The sequence below is a fragment of the Pan troglodytes genome, chromosome 3 (genome assembly GCF_028858775.2).
Source record: "Pan troglodytes isolate AG18354 chromosome 3, NHGRI_mPanTro3-v2.0_pri, whole genome shotgun sequence".
Classification (NCBI taxonomy): Eukaryota; Metazoa; Chordata; class Mammalia; order Primates; family Hominidae; genus Pan; species Pan troglodytes.
The window spans coordinates 162,186,602-162,211,924 of NC_072401.2; positions in this window are offsets into that span (position 1 = coordinate 162,186,602).

Below are 25,323 nucleotides of genomic sequence, written 5' to 3' on the forward strand. Positions count from 1 at the left end.
GTGGATCACCTGAGGTTGGAAGTTCGAGACCAGCCTAACGAACATGGAGAAAATCCATCTCTACTAAAAATACAAAATTAGCCGGGCTTGGTGGTGCATGCCTGTAATCCCAGCTACTCGGGAGGCTGAGGCAGGAGAATCGCTTGAACCCCGGAGGCAGAGGTTGTGGTGAGCCAAGATTGCACCATTGCACTCTAGCCCAGGCAACAAGAGCGAAACTCAGCTAGAGTAGAAGACCATATTAGAAGATAGTCTCTAGTTCATGTATAATTTGAAAAAGTATATTTCATATTTTGCAACCAATCTAAAAACAACTATTATATTAATATATAAAATAGAGAAACAGATTTTTTTCTGCTATTATTGGGAATATATACAATAATCGACATCTATTCTGATGTATTTTTATCTCTCCATAGAGAATATAGGTTTTTAAAGCATTTGAAAAATATCGTCTAAACAGTTTAGTTATTAATAAAGTAGAAGCTTCAGAAGTCCAAGAGGAATAAATAAATTTGTAAAATAGAGTTTTATTATAAATTCTATGCACTAAATATAATTTAAAAAATAAATACCTAAACTTATTTGCAGAAAGCACAAATAACTCTGTTTTATTTAACTTTTTGTATTTTTTTCTTTCCTGAAAATGTGTCAACTATTTTCTTACTTAAGTTGGAGTTATTTGTTAAAGTACTTCATTTCTTAAACATGTGGAGTAAAAAGATTTAAAAAATAAAAACACTTGACAAAATACTCAGTGTATTATATCAAATGTGGGCCTCAATTACCTAAGTAAATCTTAACTGAATATAACTGAATACTGCTTTTGTTTTTCTGTTGAGAGAAACTTATGTCAACAGCCGTGAGCGTCGGAAATTATTTTCAAGGGTGTGCTATTTAATGGACATATAGGAAATATATTTAATCTACCTCATATCACTTATAAATTTTGTAATATAAATTTACCATAAATAATGGTACATATATTTACTGTGTTCTTTACCGTAAATCTCATTAATTGAACCAGTTGATAATAAAAATTGGAAATGTTACATTTTTAATAAAATAGAAAATGATTGTGACATTAAATCAAATATTACTTTAAAAACCTAACAGAATTAAGTCTTGAGTCAAGTCATGAAAAGTCAATAAAATACACATCCATTTGTGAGTGAGATTAGACTTTTTTTTTTTTAAGAAAGCAATAGTGCCTTGAAAATTCCTACCAAGGGTATTTTGTTTGGAATAACAAGGCCTTGGTTTTTGAGGATAATATGAGATAGAATAAAACAATGTTAGAATTTCCAAATTGCAAGCTAGCCATGCTTCTCTCCAATGGTGGAATTTTAAATGCTTCCTTTGAGCCAAAGGCCTGAGAACTCACTCAGAAAGAGAAAACACTAGTCTCTGAGCAACTATGAGTAAGATGATTTAACTACTATAGTCATATCATAACTATTTTATCTAACAAAAGAAAAACCAGAAGAATAGGAAGTCAGTGACCTAAAGTAGAGGAACAGTGAAATAAATTGACAATTAAGAATGAATAAATAAGCATTACTTCACATCACATAACACATACCTGTGATCCATGGTGCTTCAATTTAAGTCAGATAGATTGCCTCCTCAGGTAACCCACTCATCTTTATATGAAGGTAGAGAGTGCATGGCTGCATAAAATAGTAGACAATACTAGATATTTGGTAAGATAAGATACCCCCCACAAAGGTGCTTAGTGTTCTATATTACTTCCAATAAATTAAATATTCTTGAATTAATCAAGGGCTAAGATAGAGCCCCCTCTTTAACAATGTAGGATTTCATAAGTCCTACAGCAGTATACACTGTTTGGCTACTTCCTACATATGCAACTATATCTCAGGCTGAATATGCTCAAACTATGCTGCCCTTCTTTTAATTCCAAAAATATATTTTTTTATCATCTCAGAAATGTCATTGTTTAGTCTCTATTCTAAATTCTTCATCTTCTATTATTCTCTACACATGGAAAATGCATTTTAGAAAATTATATTATTCTAAGAAATAGAAGAAAGTTCTAAGTGAAAATTTATTTAAATAAAATAAGTTCTAAAGTATATGAAACAGTTGGATAAATATAGTACACTAAGAAGTACTAAGAAATAAAAGGATCATAGGATAACCAAAAAAAGAAGGAAAATCTAAGGAAAGAAATAGCTGGAAATAAAAATTATATTGCATAAAAAATAAGCAACAAGAAATAGAATGAAGATGTATGAAACTGAACCAAGTGGGAACTGGAGAGCAAGGTCGCTGGAAATCGCTGGCCTCTTCAGTGCTGGCAGGGGCAAATTCCACTCACTGGGACCTGCTGTGCTCCGCTCCTCACGGGATGGGGAGCACATAGGTGAGTGGGCGCAGGAGCCAGGGTGAGTGCTTTTGGGGACCAGCAGGAGTGAACTCCGTACTGGCCCTGAGGCAGCATCTAGGTGGGTTGTCCATGACCCCTGAGGCCCCAGAAGTGTTACACTACTCTTTTCTTCTGTCTATGGATGGCTCAAGTGTTAACAGCTTAGTGGAGGGTCAATGTGACAGCCTTTTGCACCTCCACTCATGGCACCAAAGTTTTTGTCCGAAGTCCAGGAGAAATGAGGTCACACAAACGAATCGAAGTTAATAAATGTAGGGGATTTTATTGTCCATGAAAGTGGCTCTCAGTGGGAAGGGGAGCTAAAAAGGGGCATGGAGCAGGAAGGTAATCTTTCCCTGAAGTCTGGCCCTTTCTGGTTGGACTTCTTTCTCAAGCTATGCCATCAAGCTGTCCCTCTGAAGTCAAGCCACTCCTCTCCGACATTCAACTCTAGTCTCCATTGTCCAGCTGCTTCTCCTTTCTCTGCTGGCTGAACCTGGGGTTTTTATGAGCACAGGATGTTGGCTGGGGTTTGCCAGGGGTGGTTTTGGAAAAGGCACCATTTGAGTGGGAAAACAGGGATATAACTTCTCACTTTGGGCCATGGTATCAGGATTTTCAGCTTGAGGGTGGGGCCCTCACCTTTACCAAAGACCTACCCTCCCAGGATTTCTCCACTTCTTGTCTCTATCAAAACCAGAGACACCAATATGGAGCACAGTCTGTGAAAATTCACACACACATAAAGAAAATCAAAGGACTAAAGTGTGTGTATAGGGATTTTAGTTATGGAAGGCAGAAAAGGATGCAGATTGTATACAAAATCGATGTCATTGATTTTTTTAAAAAACAAGGACAGTACAAAATAGTCAAATACGATATACAAAATAACTTTTGTTTACTTTGTATTTTTAATTAACACTACAAACCAGAAGACATTCAGCATTCACTCTTATTTGCTGAGATAAAAAGCTGATAATGTAGGTCCAGCTGGGATGTATTTATTTTGTAAGGGCCTAACAACCATCCTTTTTCAGACTTATGGAGATTGCATTCTGATTAAGCTTTGGAGGGGTCATTCTTCATCGTAAGCAATCTACTCATTCCTCCACTTAACACATGGCTTTGTATGTCACATTTGCCAGGCAGTGCTCTAGGTGCTGGGGAGCATTAAAAGCAAACAACAAACAAATTCCTGCCATCATGAGCTTATACAACTAATTTAAGTGAGTATGAAGGGATAACAGAGATAATGAACAACATACATATATACATTAATGGTATAGTTTAAATAAAAAGAGAAGAGTGATAAGATCATTAGGAATTGTGGGATGCATGCTGAAATTTTAAATAGGGTGATTAACATAAACTGATTGAAAAGATGATATTTGAGCAAAGATATTGAGTAAAGATGGAGCAGGTGACCCAAGAAAGCCTACATGATCAAGATGATCATGGCATTCAGGGGTGTAGTACAAGAGTAAGATGAGTAGTTCTCAAAGTTTGAATATTGGGAACTTGCCAGAAATGCAGATTATTTGGTCTTATCCCAGACGGCTAAGCCAAAACTATAGGTTGAGGTACAGCAACCTGTGTTTTATCAAGCACACTAAACTTTGAGAATGACTAACCAAGTCTACACTCATAGGTAATGAGTACACCAATATTAGAGGATAAATACATTACCCCAAAAATGTCAATCAGAGCCAAAGAAAAAAGTAATTTTAGAACTTCCTTTAGAACTACTGGTAAACAAAGTTTTACATTAGGCAGAATGAAATAGAAATATGAACTTCTCTATGTTAGTAGCACAGAGGTGAAGTCTCAAAAAATCGAATTTACACAAAAATTTAGTCCAGGAATAAACCTTGAGAATATCACGTAAGCACTGAATAAAGCTGACCGTGAGGTACTCTTTTTATGTTGTTTTCAGGAGGTGATACATTTCATTTTCACTTCAGTCAATTGGATTTTATTGTCTTCACTAGAAACACTCCTAAATGAGAAGCAGAAGTATTTAGAATTCACGTAACAAAAGCAACTAAATGACATATTGAAAAATATAGAGACTAATGCAGAGCAATTTCAGTTAATAAATATAGAAGAAACAATAAAATTTTTAAATCACCATCTTGCTGCATTTTATGTAATAATGAATGAAGGCAATTATCATCAATGACGATGAAATAATTAGATAAAGATTAATGGGAGAATTATGATAAATAGATCAGGCTAAAAACTTGAGCAATCTTAACACTATTGAAAATAAGTAAGTCAATCAGATATTTTGTTTGATGTAACAATAGGAAGTATGTTGAACCACATATTTTGACCCCCCCAAAATGAAGCTGAATCTAGTCAACCTTCTATATATATTCATCAGATTATTTGAAATATGGGGCAAACAAATACCACAATTTATATTCTACAGATAAAAGGCCAGGATTCTCTTAAATAATTAGAATACATGAGTGTATTTTCCATTAATATAACTCTTATCTATTTATATTTTTTATCACAATTATGTATTACTTTTCTTGATCTATATCAGATGATTTTACTAATCGTATGCAAGTTAAAATTGTTACATCTGTCATGCAAACATAAATTTTTGTATATGGTGACTCTATATATTCTAAGTGATTTTGTCATTGCTAGAGGGGTTTTCCATTTGGTTCTTAATCAGTAAGGACTTATGTTACTACAGGTGCAATTTTTTTTACAAATATTATCCTTCTGTTCTGTCTTTCTTGTATTTTTTTAGTAGAATCTTGCTCTGTTGCCCAGGCTGGAGTGCAGTGGCGTGATCTTGGCTCACTGCAACCTCCACCTCCCGGGTTAAAGCGATTCTCCGGTCTCAGCCTCCCGAGTAGCTGGGATTACAGGTGCATGCCACCATGCCTGGCTAATTTTTGTATTTTTAGTAGAGACGGGATTTCATCATGTTGGCCAGGATGGTCTTGATCTCCCGAACTCGTGATCTGCACACCTCGGCCTCCCAAAGTGCTGGGATTACAGGTGTGAGCCAACGTGCCCAGCCAAAGTCCGCAGGATACTTCAGAAAGATCAGGTGTACTAGTGTTAAGTGAAGGACTTGAAGCCAACAAAATTCTGTGAAAAATTCTGTGTTACATATTCAAAAACCAAGATAAATGAATATTCTCCTCAGAAAGACTAAGGACTAAATAGAAAATCTAAGATATTTCTAGAACCATAAAATAAATTAATAATTTAATTTTTTTCTACAACAAAAGCACCTGCCCCAGATAATTGTACTAACTAGTCTTAACAACATTCAGAGAATAAAAAGTCTTAAACTCATTCAAATTCTTCCAGAGAATAAATAAGAAAAATTATTCATCGATTTTTTAAATAAATGGCTAAATTATGAAACCAAAATTCTATGAAAATGTGAATACAACATAAAAAGTATAGGGCAATCTCAATTATGATATAGATGTAAAACTTAAAAACTCAAGTTAGATCTATAAATATAACCAAAAATCATTACCAAATGGGGTGTAATGTCAGAAATGCACATATATTTTAACATAAACTATATTAGGATGATTTATATCTTTCAGGATAAGTGCCATGAAAAGAATCTGATAAAATTTATTATGAATATGGAAAAATTTGACTTCTGCTTCACACTATAATTAAAGTTAATTACAGATGGATTAAAAATATACATGTGAAACCCTAAAATTTTAGAATTTGGAAGGGCATATAGCAAACTAGCCCTCAGATATCAGGTTATCCAGGTATTTCTTAAACAAGGCACAACATAATCAGAAAAAAATGCAAAATTTACAACACAGACTATGTTAAAAAATTATCAAAATATAAAATAAAAAGTAAAAACATGAAACCCCAGATTTAGAGAGATTTGCTGTATATGTGAAAAACAGAGTTGATATAAAGACTACATAAATATATTGTACAAATCAATAAGAAAAAGAAATAACCAGAATTTTAAAAATAAGTAAGAAGTATGAAAAAGTAATTCACAGAAGAGGAAATACTTATGACCAATAAATAAATAAAAGGATGCTTACTAGTAATTCATGAAAATCACAGTATTAATTCAATGACCATTTCACAAGTTGCCCAGCATGTAACAGTCAAAAGTGCAAAATGTTTTCTAAGATGTGAAGAATGAGAACATTTATATACTGCTTCTGGATTTATAAATTGATATGAGTTTGGCAGTCTAGCAAAATTTATGAAATTGGAGTTATGTCCTATGACCTAATAGCTCCATTCCTACATGTATACAGGAAGAGGCATATACTAGAATGCTAATTGAGGCATTGTTTTTGTATAAAATACAACCTAAATATTTATCAATAAGGTAATAAAAAATAAGTAGTAGTATTTTTCTGCAATGGAAATATAGAGGCAGAAAATATGAAGCAATTAGTGCTCTATCTGTCAACGTGAATTGGTTTTACAAATATAATACTATTAGGTGCACAGGGGTGGGTTGACAGGATTCAATTGCTAAAGAAAACTTATGAGGTTCCAAATGACCATGCCTGGAAATCTATAGTCTACTACAGGAAAGGATACAATGTTCAAACAATAATTAAATTAAAGGTTTATATCACAGCACAAAGCTCTCTCACAGCAAGGGATCTGAAGATGCCAGGCTCCAGCTCATATCCTATTTTCTGCCCTCAATAAGGAGGATATATATATATATATAATCTTAGATTAGAAACCACCGAAGCGTGAACAAAATGTCAACAACATGGAGCCTCGGTCAGGGTTTGTTGCACCACACTAGGCACGTAGGCATACCTTTGATATAGACCAGCTTAATGGCAAAGTCTTCTGGATGGCATTATCAATCTTACTATTTCAGTCTGTTTTCACACTGCTGTAAAGAACTGCCAGAGACTGCGTAATTTATAGAGGAGAGGTTTAATTGACTCACAGTTCCACCTGGCTGAGGGAGGTCTCAGAAAACTTACAATTTAAGCAGAAGGCAAAGGGGAAGCAAGAATCTTCTCCACATGGTGACAGGAGAGAGAAGAGCAAGCAGGGGAAATGCCAGGCGCTTATAAAACCATCAGATCTCATGAGAACTCACTCACTATCACGAGAACAGCATAGGAGAAACTGCCCTCATGATCCAATTACCTCCCTCTCTTAACACTTGGAGATAACAATTTGAGATGAGATCTGAGTGGGGACACAGAGCCAAACCATATTACTTTCTGTTCAATCAATAATGCTGACAAGCTGAAATTCCTTGTATCCATGATTCCAAAGAAATACTATACATCAGTGTGTTCCATGACTTTACCAGTGTTAGTGACATACAAGAACTTTGGCAATAAGTTCAGAGTAAGTCCGGGACTGCTGGAATTAATCTTCACAGCACACTGGGGTGTGTGAGTGTGTGTGTGTGTGTGTGTGTGTGTGTGTGTGTGTTAGAGAGATAAGAAAAAAATGCAAAAAAAATTTAAATCACATAAAGTCTGAAATCATCCTAAACAATGGAGATAAATGATTGCATAGTGTATGTATACTGAACTTGTTTTAACATATGTTGTTTAACTATAATATGTACAAGTTAACATTTTCTTAACATATCAAAACATAAATATTATAATCATTAAGAGTATGATGGTGATAACCTTGCATAGAGGAAAGGGCATATGAGCAGGAGTTGTTTAAACTGTATTAATATTCTATTTTTATAATGTGTGAGAGTATATCTATTCACTATCTTGTCCTCTGTAACTGTTACCTCAAATATTTCATAATTAAAAGACAACTATGATATAGAAATGATATAGAATGAAAGAACTAGGGGTAAAAACAGAATCAGTTTAAATATAGAATAAAGCATAAACAAGTGTGGGACTTAATATACCTAAAAAAAAACCTTGTATATTTATGTGAGGGTATCATGATTGCCATAAGTATGAATGACAGAAAGATACATAAACAAAAGATACACAAGTAATCAATGTGAATTTAGGGTATAAGAAAATAAGTACATATATATGATTAGGCAAATTGGATTTACAGAACTACTGAACCAAGTTGATATATGGCTACCATGGCATCATCAGGTTTTTATTCAAATATGCACAAATGGTGATGATGCCACAGACTGGGATAAGAACTGAACACTTCTTGAAGTTGCCCCATAAACTGACTGTTGTCTGATACACTCTGCAGTTCAGACTGTTTTCTGCCCAGTTGGCTTGATGCAGTCCTCTGTAAACCAGACTGCATCTGTATCCCTGCGTAAGCATCTTACTCTGGATATTTACACATCAGTCCCTTTTATTAACCTGGTAGCTGTTATCAGTTATGTGCCGAGCTAACTGGTCTCACTTGAAATCCATGACACTACATAGAAAATGGACTCTAAAATCTGCCTGGCAATGATTCTACATTTCCCTAATCCCTTCACTTTCCTACTCTCCCCTACTCTCTTAGAATGTTCTGTATCTCCTTATCTTTCTTCAATCTCCCTGAATATTCTCCCTGTTTCTTGCTTTCAGTTCAGGAATTGGTGCCCCAATTTTTTTATGTTGTTTGATTTTTTTTTTTTTTGTTTTGAGACAGAGTCTGGCTCTGTCACTGAGGCTGGAGCGCAGTGGTGCAATCATGGCTCACTGCAATCTCTGCCTCCCAGGCTCAAGCGATCCTCCCACCTCAGCCTCCCCAGCAGCTAGGACTACAGGCATGTGCCCCTACACAGGTTAATTTTTGTGTTGTTTGTAAGAGACAAGGTTTTGCCATGTTGCACAGGCCAGTCTTGAACTCCTGGGCTCAAGTGACCCATCCACCTCAGCCTCCCAAAATGCTGAGATGACAGATATGAGCCACCATGCCCAGCCATTGGTGCCCTATTTAACTAATATTGAAGAAATCACAAAATACATCTTACACACACTCAACCCTGTCTCTCTGACGCATGGATATACTCATCTTTCTTCTGATACTATGATTTTGTGCCTATCCTCATTCTACCTGTGGTCTAATTTTCAAATTGTGTAATTGATCTTATCCTTTCTCATCTACCCAATGACAGAGCGGCATTAATTTTATTATCTTATGCATTATCAAGTTCTACTTTATCATTCTCATCAGAAACAGAGAAATTCTATCATTTCTTCCATTTTCATAAACTCTGTTGACCCCACTTCTCCCACCAGGTAAGCCCCTGTCTGTGTTGTCCTTATGGTAAACATCTGGAAAGAATTGCTCATACTTGATATTCTCCATGATCTCCTCTTATCTCATAAACATGGCAGAATCAGTTCTTTATTCTCCTACAGCTGCTTGGGACACTTTACTCTCTTGAATTCCAGATACCATACTATCCTAATTTTTCTCCTATTATTTCTCAGGTAACGTCGCGTTATCATTTGATTGCTAGTTCTTGCCCTTCTCCCTAAACACACTGGAGTAACTCAGGGCTCCATCTTTAAATGTGCATTTTAGATTACAGGCCCCTCGCACAAACATTCCTTATTTCAACTCCTTTATTTTTCTTTATAACATGTTTTGCTATCTGACAAAATGTATGTTACTTGCTTAAATTTTATTGCAAATTTTCCTCTACTGTATTATAAGCTTCATAAGAACAGTATGTTTTCTCTTTTCTTTGGTGCTCTATTTCTACTACCTGTAAACGTATCTGGAAGAGGGTAAGTGCTCAACAAAAAATATATTAATTTAGTGAGTGCTGAAGGTGCCTCTCCAACTAAGCATGCTGTTTCAAATTTTCTCAAGGCAGTGACCATTAAGTAGAGGTTAGGACAAGCACAGGAACCCACTGTTAAAACAAGAACCCTAAAGCTTAAAGGCCATGTATTAATAAAAATACTTGTCTACAGTTATGCTTACATAAAATGGCCTTACTCTCCACGTACCCACATACAAATAATTGAGGTGAAGTAGTGCCAAATGGTTAGTTTGACACTCCTAAGGCCTGATGGTTAGTAAATCTTAGTTTTTATATCATGATCTTATTCCTTGGCCCTCAAACTCATACTAAAAAAGTGCATTGCAGCCAGGCATGGTGGCTCATGCCTGTAATCCCAGCAGTTTGGGAGTCCGAGGCAGGTAGATCACAAGGTCAGGAGCTCGAGACCAGCCTGGCAAGTATGGTGAAACCCCGTCTCTACTAAAAATACAAAAATTAGTTGGGTGTGGTGGCGTGTGCCTGTAGTCCCAGCTGCTGGGAAGGCTGAGGCAGGAGAATTGCTTGAACCTGGGAGGCAGAGGTTGCAGTGAGCCGAGATCATGCCACTGCACTCCAGCCTGGGCCACAGAGTGGGACTTCATCTCAAAAAAAAAAAAAAAAAAAAGTGTGTTGCAAAATGCTTTACATGTCTGAGACGGAGAATCCTCCTCAATGCCCAAGTAAACTATGACGCGAAAGAAAAATGAACAGAGCCTATACTCAAAAGGCAGAGCAAATAAAGGTAAAGGAACATCCTTTTAAATTTCACAATCAACAGCTTCTAGAAGGCTACACAATGGGCTTAGTCCACCAGTGTGACATCCTTGCCATTCCTGCGAAGGGGATATAATTTCAAATTTAAAATCTCTGTAATTCTTTTTCTTTTCATTGCTGCCTAATAGACGAGTTGAGAACACAAAACTTTAATTTTAGTTATACATCATCAGATTATATGGAATCACTAGATGAATAAGGTAGAAACCTGTCAAAATAGATGGTTAAATATACTATAATTAATTACATTGCAATTTAATTATAATTATATTACAAGTTAAATATATTGCCATTGTTAAATGTATTACAAAATAATCACAACACATGTAGATGGATTAGAATTTCCCAATAAAGTCTTCATTATTTTTAAATAAAAACCAAATCTGTTGTTTGCCAGTGACAGGACTACAATATAAAAAGCAACATATGAATTTAAGTAGAAATAAGAGGTCATAACAGACAAATTCTAGGCAAAGTAAGACAGTTGTTTCAATAGTCACATGCAAGACTTTAAGAAAAAAATAAATTTTAAAGATAAAAAGTTAACACATGATTATTAAAAAATCATTTTATCTGGGATTGAATAGAAGTTCATGTTATCTCTACTTTCCCCCAAAAGCCTGATATTTTGGATATGGGATGTTAGACACAGAAAATAAATAATAGTATAATGTCAGATGATTTAATGAACTAGAATTACTTCAAATATGGTCAGGTGCAACTATGTCCTGGACCAGGAAAATACATTCAAGGAGTATAAAAATCATTTCAGAAATACTTTGCCAGTCATGGCCTAGTTCGTAAAACAGAAACCATTATACATATTTTCCCACAACAGCATTGAAAATGCTAGAGGAGTGGGGAAAAAAAAAACAAAAACAAAAAACACCTTGGCTTTCATATTAACTGCCACAGCTATGGGCTGGAGACTAGCCATGGTCAGAGTTTCCCAGGAAATTGCAGCTACCTCCACGTGCAGGCAAGAAGAGGATGGCTAGCAGGACAGACAGCTACAAAACACCTCCACATCTGTCAAAATCCACATCATGTATCACTGTCGTCTAATTCTTTTATATGTATATATCACTGATAAATTGTAAGCTACATCTAGAACATTAGATAGAAGAAAGCCAGAAGAACATAATCCTAAGACTTCCGACCCCTACAATATAGGGAAGAAAATTAATGTAAAGAAAAAAAATTCAGAAAAATTAACAAAAATCTTCCAAGTGCATTGTTCCCATTATTCACTGTGTGGCGACATTCACATTTTACACATTTACTTTTAAATTGTCCTTATCCTAATGTTACTTAAATTCTATCTATCTACCTGTATCTAGGAAATTAAAAAAAATAACATAAATAAAAATTGAATTTCTGAAATGTTCAATATGAAGTGTCTAAGGATGCTTTAAAAATAGCAATCAATTAATACCTACAAAATTCACACAAAAGGGATATTATAGGTGGCAAATTGATAGTTTAAGTACCTCACATAATGTTATCGTACACAGATGTGATAAATGCGAGATTTAGACCTCAATAACATAATACATTGCTTATGTTAAGCATTTGTTAAAACGCAAGGATTTTTCCTAACAAAATATGCTTTATATATAACAGAAGTAGCTAGTATGACTTTTATGAAATGTTTACCTAAATAAGAAAAATATTAAAAATTAATTAATGCATAAAACACTAATAAAGAATTTGGAAGTATTGCTATTGCACTTCTCTTACAACAACTAAAGTGATCTCATTTTTAATTGTGCATTTTTACAATTTCTTTTTGTTGACAATTATTTTATATTGTGAAACATTTAAATTAATATTACCAATATAGAACCCTCTTTTTAAAATTTGTTTTGATATAAAGTAATTTGCATACATAGTAGAGTGTTCAAATAGAAATTTATAGAATTAAAATCCCATCCATGTTTCTACTATCGAAATACTAACAATTTCCTTATATTTCCTTTCAGGAAAGGGCTATCAATTTTACATACACAAATGAGACCATATAATACCTATTCTTATACATTTCATTTTTTTGATAAAGTACAGTTTTTCTCTATCATCGTATATAGAACTGATTTCTATTTTGTTTTGATTCTCATGTTTGAATAAGTACATTATTGAAGTATGAAATCACACAAAAAAGAATATATGTTTAAGTTGCCATATATATTAACATTTTAAATCTTAACATTTTAAAACTTTTCATACAACTCAACCTTTTTTTTTCACTGTTCACATTAACACCAGCCATGTGTAAAAGTCAGTTATTTCATTTCCTCGCTAACTGGTATTCTCAAGGTTTTTCATTAAAGCAATTCTGATAATTCTCTAGAAGTGTATCATTTGTAATTTTTATTTGCATTTCCCTAGTGGCTAATGAGTTTGAATATACTTTCTTGGCTTTGGCCATATGAACAGTGCCTTGTAAAATTCTTGTTAAAGTATTTATTAAGTTAACTTTTTCATATTGTTCTGTAGATGGTATTACTATATAAAACCCTTTATTCCAATGTTTGCAATTGTGTTCTCATAGTCTGTGGTTTGCCGGTTCTTACCATACGTGCATCTTCTGATAAACAGTCATCCTTAATATTAGCATTGTCTAACTTATTAATGTTTTCCTTTAAGGTAAGTACTTTCTGGACTTCAAGATCATGAAGATTAATTTGAGTAATCTTCTATAATTGTTATTATTTTACTTTTATATTTAAATCTACAATGTGAATTGTAATTGTTCATTACAATCTAAAATTGTGAAACATGTGAATTGGAAGTCAACTTCCTTTCTTTGCCTAAATATCTAATAAATTTAGCATCCATAAAACACCTTTATTTTTCCAAAAGTTATGATATTCCATCTTTGTCACTCCCTTGATAACTAATAATTGTAAATTGATTAAAAAACGGTTGCATCCTGGTTTTAAATTTTTTTCTCTGCAGGAGGAGTATCCAAACAGACCATCTTGTATGGTCTGTATGGGTGCATTATAACTTACTTTTTACTTCCTTATTGATGGATTATTATGTTGTTTTTTACTATAATTAAAATGATTACTATTGTATATAAATGTATTTTAACAGTATATATATTTTGTATATTTTTGGTAGTTATGGTCATTTGAAGTGCTAGGTTCTACTCAGAAATTTTGCTGGACATATTGTGATGGCCAAATTTTGTGTGTCAACTTGTCAATTGTGTCAATTTTAAGTGTCAATATAGTGCCCAGTTTTTGGTCAAACACTAGCCTAGTTATGGCTGTGATGGCATTTTGTACATTTGATTAACGTCTGAAACAAAAAGAAGAAATTCTACCTCAATGCTATAATTGAAATACTACCTGAATTTGTATCCAGCTTTCCCAACAAATTTTTCATCAAGTCTAGAATATCTCTTGCCTAAGTTTCCAGCTTACTAGCTTGCCCTGTGAATTTTGGACTTGGCAACACCCACAATCATCTGGTTCAACTTTCAGTTTCTTAAAATACATTTCTTTACACATACATACTATTGGTTCTGTTTATTTCTACAGAATCCTAATATCCATGTCTTCAATGAATTATATTAAATGACATTCATAATTCTGTGGAAGGCAGGCAAAGTCCTGGGTATGGACAGAATTAATGGGACTAGATGTATAATATTACGGAAAGTAAAAACAAAAACAAAAACAAAGAGGTAGGGGGAGAGTAGAATTTTTAAGTTGATTTTATCTGAGAGCTATATGTCTTCTGTTATCCCTTAATGTATGCCAATAGATTCAACAGTATGCTTTGACAAGCAAGCTATTTAAATATCAGTAAGATTAGATCCTACAGGAGATTATCATTAAAGCAACTAGGTGGGGCAGCAGAAAGCTCAGGAAAGAGAGAAAAGCCATTATGTAAATATATGGCCCTTTAAAGTAATTGAAAGTTACTTTTAGAAATCACTATCAGACACTGAGCAAAGAGAACCGCCAACTAGAATTTTTGTGTGTCTATGTTTTCAAATTTTGTTTTAATATTAGACTTTGGAAATGTAATTGCATATATTCTAATTATGTAACTTATCTCTTACACACATGAAATCAATTGGCATTCTAAACATATGTGATCTCTTTCTTATCCATCAATTTTATCTTTAAGGGACTACATAAGAAGGAAAATGCCATCAGCTTAAAAAGAAACGGGACATTAATGTATTTAAAAATAAGGAAATAATATGACATATATATGATTTAGGCATTAGGCCAAGGTACAAGGGATTAACATTAAAACATACGAAACCATCAGCAAATATTTCAGGATCTCCCTTTGAGAACGAGGATAATTCTTTTTTTTGTTTGTTTGTTTGCATTTTTCAATTGCAATTTCCATTGATTTTTTTTATTTTATTTTATTATTATTATACTTTAAGTTTTAGGGTACATGTGCACAATGTGCAGGTTAGTTACATATGTATACGTGTGCCATGCTGGTGTGCTACACCCATTAACTGGTCATTTAGCATTAGGTATATCTCCTAATGCTATCCCTGCCCCCTCACCCCACCCCACAACAGTCCCCAGAGTGTGATGTTCCCCTTCCTGTGTCCATGTGTTCTCATTGTTCAATTCCCACCTATGAGTGAGAATATGCGGTGTTTGGTTTTTTGTCCTTGCGATAGTTTACTGAGAATGATGATTTCCAATTTCATCCATGTCCCTACAAAGGACATGAACTCATCATTTTTTATGGCTGCATAGTATTCCATGGTGTATATGTGCCACATTTTCTTAATCCAGTCTATCGTTGTTGGACATTTGTGTTGGTTCCAAGTCTTTGCTATTGTGAATAGTGCCGCAATAAACATACGTGTGCATGTGTCTTTATAGCAGCATGATTTATAGTCCTTTGGGTATATACCCAGTAATGGGATGGCTGGGTCAAATGGTATTTCTAGTTCTAGATCCCTGAGGAATCGCCACACTGACTTCCACAATGGTTGAACTAGTTTACAGTCCCGCCAACAGTGTAAAAGTGTTCCTATAGTGTAAAAGTGTTCCTATTTCTCCACATCCTCTCCAACACCTGTTGTTTCCTGACTTTTTAATGATTGCCATTCTAACCGGTGTGAGATGGTATCTCATTGTGGTTTTGATTTGCGTTTCTCTGATGGCCAGTGATGGTAAACATTTTTTCATGTGCTTTTTGGCTGCATAAATGTCTTCTTTTGAGAAGTGTCTGTTCATGTCCTTTGCCCACTTGTTGATGGGGTTGTTTGTTTTTTTCTTGTAAATTTGTTTGAGTTCATTATAGATTCTGGATATTAGCCCTTTGTCAGATGAATAGGTTGCAAAAATTTTCTCCCATTTTGTAGGTTGCCTGTTCACTCTGATGGTAGTTTCTTTCGCTGTGCAGAAGCTCTTTAGTTTAATTAGATCCCATTTGTCAATTTTGGCTTTTGTTGCCATTGCTTTTGGTGATTTAGACATGAAGTCCTTGCCCATGCCTATGTCCTGAATGGTAATGCCTAGGTTTTCTTCTAGGGTTTTTATGGTTTTACGTCTAATGTTTAAGTCTTTAATCCATCTTGAATTAATTTTTGTTTTTCACCCCTTGGCTCTACATTTGTTAAGAGGGTCTAACTCTCTGGATGCAAGCTTAAGAAAGAGGATAATTATTGGAGAGTTCATGCAGGAAAGCAATAACGTCTATGTGGTGAGATAATATTAAAAAGCAACAGGGGCTGGGTGTGGTGGCTTATGCCAGCAATCTCAACACTTTGGCAGGCTGAGGCAGGAGAAGACCAGCTGGGGCAACATAGGGAGACCCCATCTCTACAAAACATAAGAAAAATTAGCTGGTCAGAGTGATGCATGCCTGTAGTCCCAACTACTTGGGAAATTGAGGCAGGGGGATTTCTTGATCCCAGGAGGTCGAGGCTGCAGTGAGCTGATTTGGTTCCACTGCATGCCAGCCTGAGTGACAGAGCAAGACCTTATCTCAAAAATCAAATAATAAAATAATGAATAAATAAACAAATAAGCAACAGGACTGCAAACACATGGATAATGTAAATATATACTTTCCTGAGTAATCTTCCCCAAAACCAATTCCCAAGTGAGAGAAAAAGAAAGATCAGTAAATGAGAAACAGAAAATGTACAGAATAACATTAGCAGTGAAAAAACAACAACAAAAAAGAGAATATATGTGTTTATGGAGAGGTAAGCAATAATCTATAAATGCTCATTATATGTATTTCCTCCCCAGTGCCCAAGTTAACCATAGAAAGGAACCCCAGTTCAGGTTATATTTATAAATCATACATATAGTTTAATTTAATTAACTATTCCACATTAGGAAATTTATAACTACTTATCAAATGTTTTGGATAAAGAAGAAAGTGCCACAAATACTCATTTGCCCTTGATTTGCACATCCACTACAAAGGAATGATGTATTAATGACCATGGGTAACTTCTCTTGGCCTTAACTTTACTGACATGAATTTATGTCAAGACCCCTCTACATGGAAAATTGAAGTAGCAAGGTAGGTCATACAGTTCTTTTGTAGTGTAGCTCCACAAGTCTGCTTTCAATAGGTTTTATTTCATATCAGTCTGGCTCTCCAACAAATCTTTATTTTTTATGTCTGTCACAATAAATGAAAATTTATCATTGACTTCGATTGATTTCTACAGCCACTCAGAGAAACCAAATTCTAATTATGAATAACTCAACAGTTGTATCTTACTTGTAAGATAAATTTTAACCTATGTTGACATGTAAAAGATTTATGTTGTAAGTTAATAAAGGTTGGTTAAAGAATATATTTCTCATTCATGTATACCATACACAAAATCAAATTATGATCAGTATATTTATGTTTGTTCTCATATCCATGCTCCATTAATATTTATTAAGATATAATATCAAGTTACACATTTTTAACAGATTTTAAAAGTAATAAAAGTTACATCATATTTAAAACTCAGGAAATAAATGAACAATCATGGAAACTGGAAGAAAGATTAAAAAATAATAAATATACCTTATATTACTTATTAAAAATCAGAAGACATCCTTTCTTTGTTTTTGATAATTATAAAAATAGGGTGACATACTTACATTTGAAAATTTTAAACAAGTGGAATTTAAAATATAATTCTTAATTTGAAAATAATACAAGATAAAAGTGGACAAATATAACTCACACATCAAGGTGTGAGAAAAATTTCAAGTAAACAAAAACAGCTCTTCCAGCCTGAGCAACATGGCAAAACCTCATCTCTACCAAAAATACAAAAATTAGCCAGGCTTGGTGTTGCACACCTGTAGTCCCAGCTACTTGGGAGGCTGAGGTGGCAGGATTGTCAGAGCCCTGGAAGTCTAGGTTGTAGTGAGGAAATATCACACCACTGCACTCCAGCCTGGGTGACAGTGATGCAGAATTTCTGCTTCTTATCTCAGCTAGGTCCAGGTTCTTGTCTCAAGACCAGGAAGAATTAGGAATGCGGACACCAGAGGGTGAGTGGAATATAATTAAGCGAAAGGAAAATTCTCAGCAAAGGGAGGGGTCCTGAAAGCAGGTTGCCAGTCACCCCCTTCACAGTTGTATACCAGGATTTAAGGTGCAAATTCCTGGTGGCTCCACCCTGTCTTCCAGTGTGCATGCAGGCCCTTAGACTGAGCCACTCCATATTGATTTATTTCCCTTACTGCACATGTGTTAAGGAACGGAATTTTCCACTGCGGTCATGTTTAGGCAAGACCCCTGTGCAAGTTCCCTTATCTGCACAAAATATCTGCACAAAATAAGTAAGCACTTATGGGATGGGTTGCAGGTTTTCCAGGGACCCATGTCTTACTGTCTGCCTAAAGCAAGCTGGCTAACTCCTTTCAACAGAGTGACACCATGTCTCAAACAAACAAACAAACAAAACAACAAAAAAACCCAGCTGTGTATCAGTCACAATAATAAGTGTAAATAACCACAGAATCATTTAAAACAATGTGTAATTAAATATATGATTCTCATATAAAAATATTTTTAAATAACTGACAAGAAAGGTAATGATTATAACTGGACAAACATAACCAGGCAAAATTAAAAACAAATAAGATTGGTAAAATCAGAAACACACAAAAGCAGATTTGAAGTGAAGTTTCTTACATGTAATAAAACAGATAATTTTATATCACAGTTAATAAACAATGAAGGCACTGAGATCATCAATCATAATGTGCCAAAAGAAATTCAGCAAGTAATTATAAATAAAAAACCTTAAGATAAAAATGAGAATTGGCCAGGCACGGTGGCTCACGCCTGTAATCCCAGCACTCTGGGAGGCCAAGGTGGGTGGATAACCTGAGGTCAGGATTTTGAGACCAGCCTGACGAATATGGCAAAACCCCATCTCTACTAAAGATACAAAAATTAGCTGGGCATGGTGGCGGGTGCCTGTAATCCCAGCTACTTGGCAGGCTGAGGTAGGACAGTCACTTGAACTTGAGAGGAGGAGGTTGCGGTGAGCCGAGATCATGCCATTGCACTCCAGCCTGGGTGACAGAGTGAGACTCTGTCTCAAGAAAAAGAAAAAAAATAAGGAGAATTGACAGAATTAAATATATATTTCAATTTATAATTACTACCATTAGTATGTGTCATATCTTATATCCAAAAATAAAATAAATAGATAATCTAAGAAAAAAACAGTATATTTCAGAAATTTATGAATGTACAGCACAGTTTGTATCTTAAAAACAGCAAAAAGGCCATGTAATACGGGGAGAGTAAGACTTAAATTTATATGAATAAAATAATCAAAAATGGAAGTGAAGCCAAATGCTGATTCCCAACCTGGTATCTTGTTTATATGAAATCTACGTAATCAAGGACTTAACACTTTCCCCACTCACTGATGGAGGATGAAATGTAAGTTACGATACATGTCTTAAATACTAGTTGAAGGTATAATTGTTGAAATTTGTTTGCAAGAAAACACATTCATTCATTCATTCCAGAAATACTTACTGAACATCTAATATGTGTTAGACAATGTGGTAGCAGCTGGGAGCACAATAAAGATGTTACTTTTAGAGAAACTTATGTTCTAGTTGGGGAAGATAAATGATAAACAAATAAGACATGTACTCTGACATCTGGTAATACATTAAATGGAAAAGTGGAATGCCGAGAACAGAAACTAAGCAGAACAAAGAATGGGCTTTTCCTTCTATATAGAATAGTAAAAGAAGGACTGAAAGCATAATGTCAGCATATAACTGAAGGAAAAATGTTATAAATTATGTAGTGGCCACAAACATTCATGAGAGAAAGGCAACTGCAAAGGCAAAAGTTAAATGGACTCAACTTGGTTGAAGAATAGCGAGGAGGCCTGCGTGACTGCAGCACAGAGAGCAACTTTGAGGGAAGTCATGTCTAAGTCAGAGTGGAATCAGGGGCCAGAGCTTGTAGGACTGTATAGCCAAATCAAAGAGTTTGGATTTCACTTTAAGTGACATAAAAATCTATTGGAATGTTTTGTGCTACAGAGTGTAATGGTTTCGCTTACAATATTCTTTCTGACTTTTGTGTTGAAAAGGAATGTAGGAAGACAGCGGTGAAAGTAGGGATGAGAGGTGACAGTGTGCTGGCAGCCCTCACAGCCCTGGCGTGCTGGCAGCCCTCACAGCCCTGGCTCGCTCTCAGTGTCTCCTCGGCCTTGGTGCCCACTCTGACCACGCTTGAGGAGCCCTTCAGCCCGCCGCTGCACTGTGGGAGCCCCTTTCAGGGCTGGCCAAAGCCAGAGCCGGCTCCCTCAGCTTGCGGGGAAGTGTGGAGGGAGCAGCGCGGGCAGGAACGGGGGCTGTGCGAGGTGCTTGTGGGCCAGCGTGAGTTTCGGGTGGGTGTGGGCTCGGTGGGCCCCACACTTGGAGCCCCAGCTGGCCCCAGGCAATGAGGGGCTTAGCACCTGGGCCAGCGGCTGCGGAGGGTGTGCTGGGTCCCCCAGCAGTGCCGGCCCACTGGCGCTGAGCTCGATTTCTCTCCTGGCCTTAGCTGCCTCCCCGTGGGGCAGGGCTCAGGACCTGCAGCCCGCCATGCCTGAGCCTCCCACCCCTCCCCCCGGCTCTGGGGGCTCCTCCGCAGCCCAAACCTCCCCGATGAGCGCCGCCCCCTGCTCCACGGCACCCAGTCCCATCGACCACCCAAGGGCTGAGGAATGCGGGCGCATGGCGTGGGACTGGCAGGCAGCTCCACCTGTGCCCCGGTGCAGGATCCACTGGGTGAAGCCAGCTGGGCTCCTGGCTCTGGTGGGGACTTGTAGAACCTTTATGTCTAGCTACGGGATTGTAAATACACCAATGGGCGCTCTGTATCTAGCTCAAGGTTTGTAAACACACCAATCAGCACCCTGTGTCTAGCTCAGGGTTTGTGAATGCAGCAATCGACACTCTGTATCTAGCTACTCTGGTGGGGACTTGGGGAACCTTTGTGTGGACACTCTGTATCTAGCTAATCTAGTGGGGACGTGGAGAACCTTTGTGTCTAGCTCAGGGATTGTAAACGCATCAATCAGCACCCTGTCAAAACAGACCACTGGGCTCTCTGTAAAATGGACCAATCAGCAGGATGTGGGTGGGCCCAGATTAGAGAATAAAAGCAGGCTGCCGGAGCCAACAGTGGCAACCTGCTGAGGTCCCTTTCCACACTGTGGAAGCTTTGTTCTTTTGCTCTTTGCAATAAATCTTGCTGCTGTTCACTCTTTGGGTCCACGCTGCCTTTATGAGCTGTAACACTCACCACGAAAGTCTGCAGCTTCACTCCTGAAGCCAGCGAGACCACGAACCCACTGGGAGGAATGAACAACTCCAGACACGCCGCCTTAAGAGCTGTAACACTCACCGCGAATGTCCGCAGCTTCACTCCTGAGCCAGCGAGACCATGAACCCCACAAGAAGGAAAAAACTCTGAACACATCCAAACATCAGAAAGAACAAACTCCGGACACGCCGCCTTTACTGTAACACTCACCGCGAGGGTCCGCGGCTTCATTCTTTAAGTCAGTGAGACCAAGAACCCACCAATTCCGGACACAGGGAGACCTCTTGGGAGGTTATAATGATAATGCAGGGAGAAAAGAAAAACATGGCGGCCTGAACCAGATTGTTATTTGTGAAGGCAGTGAGTGCCAAGAGGATATATTTTGTATGTTTTTGAGTGTAAATATTAGATGATGGTTTGAGCATAAAGCATACAAAGAAAAAGTGGATACTAAAATAAATTTAAGATCTATTTTGCCTAAGTGGAAAGATGAGCTTTCCATTTCCTCAGCTGGAGCAAACTGTGGGACAATTAAGTTTTAGGTGGAAATCAAGAGTAAACCTTCGTACTTGTAATATTGAATGCATTCGAGTGAAGATGTCAAGTAAAGACTTTATGAATCCAGAACTACGGATATATATTCCAACTAGAAGTATTTGTCAATCACCCACAAATAGATGGCATTTAAAGCCTGTCAAATTGCATACAGCTGACAGAGTAAGTAAAATATGGACAGAAGACCACCTATTGAATTTAGCAAAATGGATAAAAGTGAAGATTTTAATGTTGGGTAAGAAAAGTGAAAATTAATGAGTTCAAGAAAGACTAAAATCAGAAGACAATAAGATTGTGAACAGTTTTACTCTAAAGTGGTACAGCAGGTGGGGCAGTTATATGATAAACAAATAAATTTTTGATGGGAAAAGAGAAAGGAATAAAACAATGGGAGAAGGAATGATTCCTGAAATTATGTCCCCAAATACAGAGAAGTGAATGATATCTAGTGAACAGGTGGAACAATCCACCTGTATTAGCAAACATAAGCACAGAACATACAAGAAGAGGGATGAGTGTGTGGGAAATGGGATACTGAGTATGTCTAAAATTTCTTTTATGTTACTATTTCTATTTTCTCAGTGATGTGGAAGAAAGCTAAGATTGGGATAGAAGCGGTGGTGGTGTCACATTCTAAGGAAAGAAAAACAAATATAAAATACCTTCTTGAAGAGAGTGGGAGAGTTAATGGGCTGGGAAATTGTAAGAAGATTGCCAGGCCACGTTAAGGGCTCACCTGAGGTGAGGAATCATGATTTAACATGAGTCCAGTCAAGCAGGTTGGGTATTTTACTTCAAGCACAGGGTGGATGGAGGATTCCCAGATTGGAAATTCTCTAGGCAATTTTATGGGTAAAATAAATTATGTAGGCTAGTAATGATGTTTCAAGGGAATGACAATAATGATAAACCATGGATTCTAATCTGGATGTGGAGAAAACTGAGAACAGGATAGGTATGAGGACTGGATAATAGGTGCAGGATCAATGTATTGTCAGTTCCTTTGGGGCCAAATAATAATAGAGTCAAGGTACTGCAAGTGATGATTAAGCTCTGAAGAGATGTCACCAGTGTAAGCCCAGGAAAGGAAATAAGGTCCATTTTAAGAAGATTACCAAGAGACAATTGAGGAAATAAAAATAATATTTACAGAATAAAAAAAATTTCTGCCTAAGAAAATAACTTATTAGCATTAAAAATCCACAATTTGGATTTTACAACAAAAACAGAATACATTTCTTGTTGAACTTCTCATACCTCAAGTAAGATATGTGTGTATCTTATATATATTATAGGTATTATGTATATATCTTATGCATATCATACCTCAAGTAAGATGTGTATCTTATGTATATTATATGAGTTCTTATGTGTGTGTGTGTATGTGTGTGTATATATATATATATATATATATATGTGACTCTGAGGATATAGAAATAGCTTCAAACTACTTATTCCATTTTAAGTATATACCAACTGCCATAGCCTAAGCATTAAAAGACAAAACTTTTTATTTACATTTTAAAGGGAAAAACAAAAGTGGTTTCTGAAAGAATGGGGGGAGTTAGTTTTGAATATATAAGAATAAGTACAATAAAAATATAAAGAACCTGGTAACTCCAAAGAAAAATGAAGTATTTAAACTCACACTGTATAGCAATAGGAATGAGGACATACGGAGCAAATCACTAGCTCAAATGAGAACCATACTGAAAGCTTAGTGTATTCTGGGAAGAGCATCACTGTCTTCTTTGTGCTGCCTGTTTCTTCTTACGAGGGGATGAGCCAAGGAAGAAAAGCTTACAGAGCTTAGGTGAGAGATATTATAAACATCCAGGACCAAAATTCCAAGTTATATGTACATTTGACAAATGTAGGAGACTATTCCTAAAGAATCCTTTAAAACCGAGCTCTACTGAGGATAATACAATGGCACTAGTAGCTCATTATGCAGCACAGAAGACCAGAATTTGACAGCTTTCAGCTACCTTTTCCAGCAAAAGACTGTTTTCAAGATTTTTCATGGTAAATGCTTTTAATGAAGCCCCTGTAGGCTAGTTGTCAAGGTTTACACATGTCATTTTGCATGTTCCTCTTTAAAAAATACGATGAAAACTGCTAAGAACATCTTGGCTAGCACATTTCCACAGAACAGGAGTCTGCTGCTGACTTTAATGACCATATCCATAGTACCATTATAATGATACCATTTCCTGCTGAATGTCTTGTTGTTGCCCCACAGGGAACACACTTACACTGCTGTGTCAGAGCTGTTTAGTGACAATGCCTATTGTTACAGTCTCCATTTTCTACCTTCTGAGTTTTTGACACATTTTTATTATATAAGGATTTGTAAAGTACTACAAAGAAACTGCTTTTTATTCCTCAGCTGGAGCAAAGGTGGTTGGCCTGAGAATTTAACCAAATAATCAATTCATTAAAACTCTGTGATAAGTTTTATTATTGATGAAAACATATTTAATCTAAAGAAAATGTTTGAAAAAACACAAGTGCTATATTTTTGCTTTAAAAAAATATACACAACATATTCTACCTGTGTAAGGAGTAATAACAGAGTTTTCTAGTTTATTCTAAGAATATAAAACAAAAGGATAGAAAAACTTTCTTCATTTCTGTTGTTCTTTCTCTATAATTTTTGAAATATTATCTTTAGCTGTATTGAAATAATGGCTGTGTGCAACATATAAATATTAATATGTTGTTTGTTGATAATATAGAAAAAGACACCAGAATCTTTTCTGTATGTAGGAAAGATTAATACACTTCTACAGAATTGGTATAATTCAGATTTTTTTATAAGAAGATAGCACATCTGCAGTGTTGAGGAAAAATTCTAGACCTTATCAAATATTTGAAGAGGTTTATTCTGAGCTGAATATGAATGACCATGGCTCATGACACAGCCTCAAGAGGCCCATAGCCCATGTACCAAAGGTGGTTGGGTTACAACTTGGTTTCATACATTTTAGGGAGACAGAAGTTATAGGCAAAGACATAAATCAATACAGGCATAGTATACAGTGGTTCAGCCTGGAATGGCAGAGTATCTTGAACTGGGGGCCTT